Below are 8,610 nucleotides of genomic sequence, written 5' to 3'. Positions count from 1 at the left end.
AAAGCCTCCGGAAATTGAAGACATGATTTAATCTCGTTTTGCCCGTTCCCAGAGGTCCTTGAAAGGTCTCCTCGTAACTTAAGTAACTTAATTAACTTTGGTAGGCATATTCGATCATGAATGGACCCACAAAAAAAGTCTAAAGAATCCATGCCAGAAAGGACACAGAGAGGGTGCAAATTGCTATGAATGTCTATTTTCGCATCATTTTTCCTGGCGTCTTTAGAAGAAACTTCTCCCAGCAACCAGATTTAACTCAACTACATGCCATTTAGTAGGCATGGCTTTCATGATTATCCCACAAAAAAAAAAAGTCTCCAGGAGCCACGTTTGAACAGGCACAAGGAAATGTTGCCATTTTAATTTCAGTGGCAATTTTAGGGTCATTTTTAAGACGGATTAGCATCACGTACATGAGACAGATGGATACCGCGAACTCCCTATTGAGAATTTAAAAGTTTGTACGGCAGCCCGACAGCAAATTTTGATGGGCTGCTTTAGATTGCAATAAAGAGAGCATCAAATAAATGTCAGATTTCAATCTGAGGGAGCGTGGGTTTTTTTTTTCTCCCCCTCTCCCTCCCTTGTTTCTTTCTGACTTTCGGGTTGAGTGAACGCTGGCGCGTTTTGGCTGCCGCTGCTCAACCCGTATTGTTTTGTGTTTTTTGTTATTGTAAAGTGTCCTTGGGTGTCTTGAAAGGCGCTTATAAATAAAATCTATTATTATTATTATTATTAAGGGGAAGTGGGTCGAAGTGCTTTATTTGGGCCCCGAATCAGCCACGTTTGATTGAAAGTGTCTGTCTGTGTCTTCCACTCATAACGGACTGCTCTTTATATAGCTTCAAAAAAAACTTGCCTTCACAAGAAACCGACTTACTCATCGCTGCTGCAGTTGCAGCCCGAGGAAAATAGAAGAGAATACAAGTTGAGTCGCTTAGATAGAATATGATCCGCAAATATCTTCTCCTCTTCTTCTCTTCTCGCCTTTGACCTGCCACGCATTTGCACTTCAATGGGGATCTGCTGCACCCACTGGCAGCCCTTTTTTTTTTTTGTTGTTGTTTTTTGTGGGGAGGGGAGATTCTGCCAGTCCATCCCCAACAGTGCACATTTGAAGCATGACGCAAAGAAGAGCTTCAACGTCCTCTTGATGGGCGAACGGCTTGAAATCATGCGTTGGAAGTCTTCAAATGCTGCTGCAGCTTCCAAGCAAAAAAAAAAAAAAAAGCATTAGCATGACTTTAGAGCAGGGGTGGGCAAACTTTTTGGCTCGGGGGCCGCATTGGTACACGAGCTATGGTACATAAAAAAAAAATAAACTGCATTTGTTGACAGTCCATATCAAACATCAACAGAACAAAAGCATGAAAGTACTGTATTAATATACTTTTTTAAAATGACGACAGTGTTGTTGATGACCTATTTTAGCCTGTGCATTTCTGCAGATGGGTTGTGATCAGACCAGTAGAAGTAGAGCGATACAGAGGTCCTAGGTGGTCGAAAAGATCCCCCCCCCCCCCCCCCCCGTGTTCTGCAACTTCAAGTCAATGCACCACCTGGCGGTGAAATGCCTGTCATTACAAGTCCAATTGAAATGAATGCAATCATTCACATCGAACCTTAATTGTGGACCGACCTTTGGCGGGCCGGATTACAAGGACCGGCGGGCCGGATTACAAGGACCGGCGGGCCGGATTCGGCCCGCGGGCCGTACTTTGCCCACCTCTGCTTTAGAGGCAGTAGATCCAGATTCCAAAACGTCTTTATATTTAATACAAAGCGGTGATTCGATTACATTATCTTGAACACAAAGACCATTGAAATGCTATTTTTTTCCCCTTTTTTCGGGTCTCAATGTCAAAGTTGCGCATCAGTCATTATAGTTTTTTTTTTTTTTTTTTTTTTTTTAAACTCTGAGTTAAGAGTCACACATTTCTCAACAAGAGCTGTGTGAAAACAAGTTCTCTTTCGCGTGGATGAAATTGGTGTGGAAGAACAAGCCGTTCCTGCCCAAATACTTTTGCTATTGTGGTAAAAAGAAGCATTGCAGATTTTTTTTCATTTCTTCAGTAACATTCAGTTCCGCATATTTTTGGCCTGATCTCCAAAGTGTCACTAAATATCGTTTTACTTCTGCCTCCCCCCCCGTTTTTGAGTAGTCTGCAGTAGAGAATGGGTTGTTTGACCAACAACACAGGTTTCTGACCGAAAAAGCAGAGAAACGTTTTTTTTTGTCGGATTTTTTGGTGTGTTTCTGTGTGAGATATGAAATTTGTCAAGCAGGACAGCGATGACCCCTCAAATTGAAGGCAGCAAATGTTGATTTGAATCCGCATGACGGCACCAATTGAAACCTTTTCACCCGATCCTTATTATCATTCATCCTTGCAAAAGTATGCAAATAGAAAACTTGATATTTTCAACTCAACGACTTATTGGATGGCAGAAAGATCGAAACATGTCTTTGTAGCCTTACTCTGCCAGAAGAGGGTCCTTGACATTCTCCTCATAAAGTCATCTTCATCAAAGCCAAATGTCAAACGGGGAAAACGGCAACCCGCGTGAAACGTGCAACCTTTTACGCGGTAGACCCCTCTTCACCCAAACATTAGCTACCTAACAACGTTTCCTTACGTGAGAATCCAATTTTTTTTTTTAAAACCATTTACCGATAGACTGAAACAAAACCCGCGCTCTGTGCCGTCACCGATCAATAAAAGGTGTCGCCTCCCGACACCAAGTGCGCGTTTTACAAATGAACCAAAAAAAGTAAACACAGATGCTAACGGCTGCTGCTCCCGCTTCTGTTCTGGCAACAGGCTCTTAATTGGCATCCAGATGCGTTTCCTTGGTGATTATCGATGAAAGACGACACCAAAGCCCAGATGGGCTCATTAGGAGAGCCCGCTGATTAGATGAGCGGACTAATTAGAAGTGGCTTGTTGTTGTTGGTGAGGATGTCAACGATGGCGGCGGCGTATTAGCGGGTGTGCTCGACTTTGAATTCATCTCGCGTGCTACTTCAGTAAAGTTTCTTGACTTGGACACTTTATTTATTATTATTTTTTGGATTTCATGAGGAATTCTTGAACTTGGCTTCATTACTTCTGCGGATAGCAGTTTTGTTTTAGTCCTAATAGATAAGAGATGGTTTTATGTGCTCTTTTTTTTTTTTGTTTTGTTTTTTCCGCTTTGTTGAAGGCTTCCAGTCCCATGAATATATTCTATTTGATACATTTTTCTGGGCTGCCAGAACTGCACCCCCCCTCCCTGCTCCTTCCCTCTCTGTCTTTTTGCATGTTTGCCTGGGACTGCATCACAAAAGCACAAAAGCGAGTCGTTTTGGCGGTGGAGGGGGTATGAGTAAGGCCATTTGTGCTATCGAACTTCTTTTTTCATAAGGACCTTTTTTTTGGGTGAAAGTAGGACAAAGTTAGAGCATTATTTTTTTTTTTTCCCCGATGTGGTTGTCAGGCAGTTACTTGAACAAGAATATTTCTGAAACAGCTCAGCTTTTTATACAGAAGACGCTTTGATTTTCATTTTTTTTTGGTCCCACCTTTGCACCGCTTGACTTCACTTGCTCATCATCAAATCAACCAAATGCCACACGGATTAATTACGGCGGTCTTGTTTTTGCACACATGAAGAGTTTCCTCGGCTTGCCGCGCTGATATTCTTGTCTATGTCCGATGAGATGAGCTGCCAAGTGGGTCACCAGAAACCCCCACGTGGCTTTGAGGAGAAGCTCCGCAGCATGAGTGTACACACACACACACACTATATACATACTGTTGATAATTTTCACACCATATAAATCCTGACATTAATTTTTCCACTTGAAGGCGTGCTCACTGGAGTCATTTTGATGAATGTTGATTACCTCTTTTTTTTAATTTTAATTTTTATTTTTAATTCATTCTTTTTTTCCAACCAATGTTGGCCGCCAAATCCGAACGGCACTTCCAGCCCTAAAAAAACCTTTTGCCCGATCCATAATTGTGTCATTAAGTTGTAAAAACAAGTCTTTGAACAGCACTTACAAATGTCGAAATTGTCAGTCTTGGGGCCTGGATTCTTGACTTTTTGTGGGTCTACTCATGATCAACACGCCTATCAAATTTCAAGTTGCTGAGATGAACTGGAATAAGTTCACTTTTTAAGGACCCCAGGAAAGCCCAAAAATTGATAATCCAACGGCCGCTTGAAACCAAAACTGCATACTTGCAGTTTCTTTTCACTTTTTTTGCGGTTCTAACAGCAGTGACTTCTACCAAATTTAATGTAGATTTCAATTAGAAGTGAATTTTCAAAACTACAGAATCAACACCCCTGTGAACATTTGCCGACTTATGCGGCACAGGCTTGCCCTGAAATAAAAAATGCTATACTCAGAATAAAAGCGAGCAAAAAAAAAAAAAAGAAGTCGTTTGAGGTGCTGCAAAAATAGCATCAAAGAATCAATTGGTCTAAATACAGCCGAAATATTCTGATCAGATCTCATCAGATACTCTTCTCTTTCGTACATTATATTCACCCCATAATTTAATTTTTAAAAATTTTTATGTGGTAATGGCTTGAGGCTGACCCCCGCCTACAGTAAATGTGCCTGTTTTAATTTAACCCCTCATTCAACGGAGTACGTTGGCGACCGTCATCCATTACTGTTGATGACAGCGTCCCTCATCACTGTCACATCATAGTGAATGCAGAAGGAAAGACGATGGCGCCGCCAAAGTTTTTTTTTTTGGGGGGGGTGATAAAAAAGCTACTGTGATCGAGGAAAGGTGGTGCTTTTGTTACTTGTCGTTCTGTACGCCGGCAAGGTCACTCGGGGCACTGTGAGGGCCCTGTAAAATTAATGTCGGATGTGTTTTTGAAGCGCTTTGTCATCAAATGGAGGGAAAAGAACGTATCGTTAGCTGCCGCTGTGACACATCGCGTTGCGTTAGCAAGCTGGTTGAATGCTTTTCTTCTTGCAAGGTCCCAATGACCTTTCCAAACAAAAGGTGGCAGCCTTCTTCGATAAAATATTTTTCAGTCATCACTCTGGTTGTTCAAGGTGGCTTGAAGAGTGAATACATTTTTTTTTCCTCGAGAAAAATTGACTTTGTTGACATGGATCTGTAATGTTGAGGGTGTCCTGTGCATGCCAGGCCACTGGTTGGCGATATAACAAATAGTGCAGATAGCTGGACTTAAATTCATTGGCAGCGTCATGAACAATGCTGTGTATGTAACATTAGGCCTTGGGAAAAAAAAGTGGGATTTATAAAATAAATATGGGATTTAGTTTAAAATATATTTCACGTTTATAGTTTAGGATCAAAGCCATTAAATATATGATTTAGTAATTCACAAGTTGTCAATTGTTAGATCATGAACAATTTGATTGGTTTGTGTTTTTAAACAGTGAAGTTGGTCATTTTTGCAAATCACTCTTCTTTTACTTCCGTTTGTCTGCATGACTGTATTGTACTGCCTCCTGGTGGCCAAAGTACACAATGAGTTGAATAGTCGCGCTAAGAATTATTTGCATTCCATTAAATTATTACTCATTTAAAAAAAAAATCTAATATACATCTGTGCCTATTTATCTCTGATTAAAAAAATAACATGGACAGATGTGGACTCTGAATTGTATTTTGGTCAATTCTTTTAGCGAATAAATGTCCAAAAAATGTATATCTTGTGGCAAATGAGCCACATTGCTGCTGTTGTCTTCCCGGCAAACACTTCTAATTCTTCCTCCATTTCTGACATTCCTTCTGCCAATTTTGTTGTTTTTCCTCCTTTCCTGACATGTATGTAAATTCAAGTGGAGCCGAGACTAAGAATATCACTTTCTCGGGGGAGATTGGAAATGAAAAGTACATAGCACATTAATAGTTTGCTGCTTTAATTGCATTCCGCTTGATGTGATTGTTCCCCACCACCTGCTGTGTTTCCACCCCCCCCCCACTGGAACCCAACTCCCACTTGCTGCGCAAAACCAGGCCGGCCGCCCCCAAAACGAGCAGTAGCAAACCGCCAGTTGAATTGCTTAGATGACAGACTTTGCCTTTGTGGACACGCGTCAAAGCATGGCAGGCTGCAGAGAGATTCATCACGTTTTCTCTTGTAGGGGCGTCAGGCCGTCAATTTGACATCTCGTTTGTGGCAATATCTCGCAAAGACTATCACGAGAAGGCCATCTGGAAGTCGGACCCGTTGAGGAAATACACACCGATATGGTTGTTGTTTGTCTCGTGAAAAGTAACAATCCATGGAAGGAAGAAAATTGTCTCCGATGGTCTTATTTTTTTATTTTTTATTTTTTGCAACGAGGGTCAAAAAAGCGCGTTTCATTTCCAGGACTTGTTTTTCCAGTTGCCATGATGACAAACCATTAGCTTTAGAGTGCTTAAACCTCAGCGCAAACTAAATGGCAAGTCTCACAGGGCCCGGTGATTAAAGGAAGACGGAGAACAATAAACTGGGAGGACACAGCATTAGGTACAGCTGCAAAATCAAATACTTTGACTCTACAAAATAATAAAATGCCTCAACACACTTTAACAGAGTTCCAAAATCCCATCATGCCCCAAGATAGCACCAGAATGCAATGTTTGTCGAAATGAAGCTCCGCACCTCACTTCAACATAGTTCCTTGGCACTGAGATGCGATAAAAGGGCAGGCTATTACTTTTGTCTAAAAGAACCTCCTCAATTCACTCCTCCACTGAGATGACACAAGATGGCGGCGAACTGCTACTTGAACCTAAATGAAGCTCCCGAACTCACTTTGACATAGTTCCTTGGCACCAAGCGGACACAAAATAGGTGGCAAAGCGCTACGTTTGTCAAAATGAAACTCCTCAATTCAGAGAGGCTAGGGTAGGTTCTTGTAATGTAGCTTTTTTTTTCCCTTTGGTGCTTGTATTTCATTTAAATGTACTTTCATGGTTCATTTTATTCATTGACTGTCACAAAAAAGTTTTGAGAATACGCAGTAGGTGCAATTTGAATGTGGTTCGGATCCAGACCGAGTTTGTTTTACTTTGTTGGAGGCCTCATTAGAAGCAACCAGATCTTTCCCGCAATATTTATTTGATCATCAAGTATATCTTAAAGATATACTTGTGGTATGGTGTAAAAGATTTTTCATGAATAGATCATTTTGCAGTGAGTGACAACGGCTAGCAGCAGGAAGCGCGTGGGGTTTCTCCTGCTGTCAGCCAACACGGGAGGTTACATGCAAATGGCATTTTCCTCGTCGCCCCCCCCCCCCCACCCTCTCAGGATCTTCAAATCATTCGTCTCATTTCCATACACGACGATAAAAACGAGCCCGGGGGGCGCTGTATCGCCGCCGCGTCCGCTCGACTCCCACGAACGCATTTCCTGAGATTCATTTAGCGGGATTTCATACAGCTCGCTTTTCCAGAGCCGTCGCTGAAAAAGATCCATTTAAAAAAAAAAAAACGAGGATTTCCTGGCAGGACATTATTACAACTCTCGGGAGTCATCCATTATACGGTTAACAATGACACCTTTCGCAGATGGCACATTAATCCCGCGTGGCCGTTGGCTAGCTGTTTGATGCGACGACAATTGAAGATAACGGGAAGCACGTGCCAGGCGGGAAGGCAGCCGCTAGCACGTGCGGGTCGGGATTTCAACCCGCAGCCCAGCTAATCCCCAAATCTATGAGGTGACCTTTTACTCATCTGTGCGCTTTTTGAAAGTCAAAATCACAGGCTGGAAAGTCCCCGTGGTTGACGACTGACTTTGCACTTGGCTCCATTGAACTCATTCACTCCCAAAGACGTTTAAAAACGTAGACTTGGTCCAGAATTGGCTGGCACTGAATGAGTTAAAAGTGAATATTTGTAAATATACACCGGAGTATAAAATTTGCCTTATCTGCTTGAGGTCGAGATTAAAATCCCCCCCCCCCCCCAATATACTGTATATATAAAATATATTTTTAGGGTGGCTTCATTTATGACTTCACTGTGATCTCGAGCATTATTAGGCACTATTAAGCCCATACATAAAAAATAAATACGTTAAAAAAAAAAGAAGGCTCCTTTGATAAAATGAAGATGCTATCTGGGGGGGCTCCACAATGAGATTATCCCCCAGCAAGCATTATTATGCACAAATCTATTATGCGCTCGGAGCCAGGCAGGGAGAAGCAAATTAACATTCAACGGCGAGCGTCTGTGTGCCGCGGCGCCGTAAAGCAAAAGGTTAGAAAATCAAGATAATCTCTGTCATGTCGACGCTTCAGAGGATGAGAAGCCTGCCCCCCCGCCCCCCCCGCCCCCCCAATAGATTTTACCTTTTGACATTTCCAACTTTTTCCGAGATGATGAAAATCACTCAGACGATTTTTTCTTCTTCTTGAGTTTGATTTTCAGAAGTAAACGTTCACAGCGGGTTAATGAGTTATTTCGAACGGCATCCCGTCCTGTGTGAGAAAATGGTGCACATTGGTAAATAGCTAAAAAAAAAGTAATGTGCGGGTGTGGGTGTGGCACCCGCCGACCGTCAAGGTCTACTTGTGAAGGCGCTCGCTGGATGTGACCTCCGTCGTGCATCAAGTATTAAAAATACACCCGG

This window comes from Hippocampus guttulatus, chromosome 21 (genome assembly GCF_054856545.1).
Source record: "Hippocampus guttulatus isolate MCC_2025c chromosome 21, RoL_Hgut_1.0, whole genome shotgun sequence".
In the NCBI taxonomy this organism is placed as follows: Eukaryota; Metazoa; Chordata; class Actinopteri; order Syngnathiformes; family Syngnathidae; genus Hippocampus; species Hippocampus guttulatus.
The sequence above is the reverse complement of the archived record's forward strand: the minus strand, read 5'-3'. Positions refer to the sequence as shown.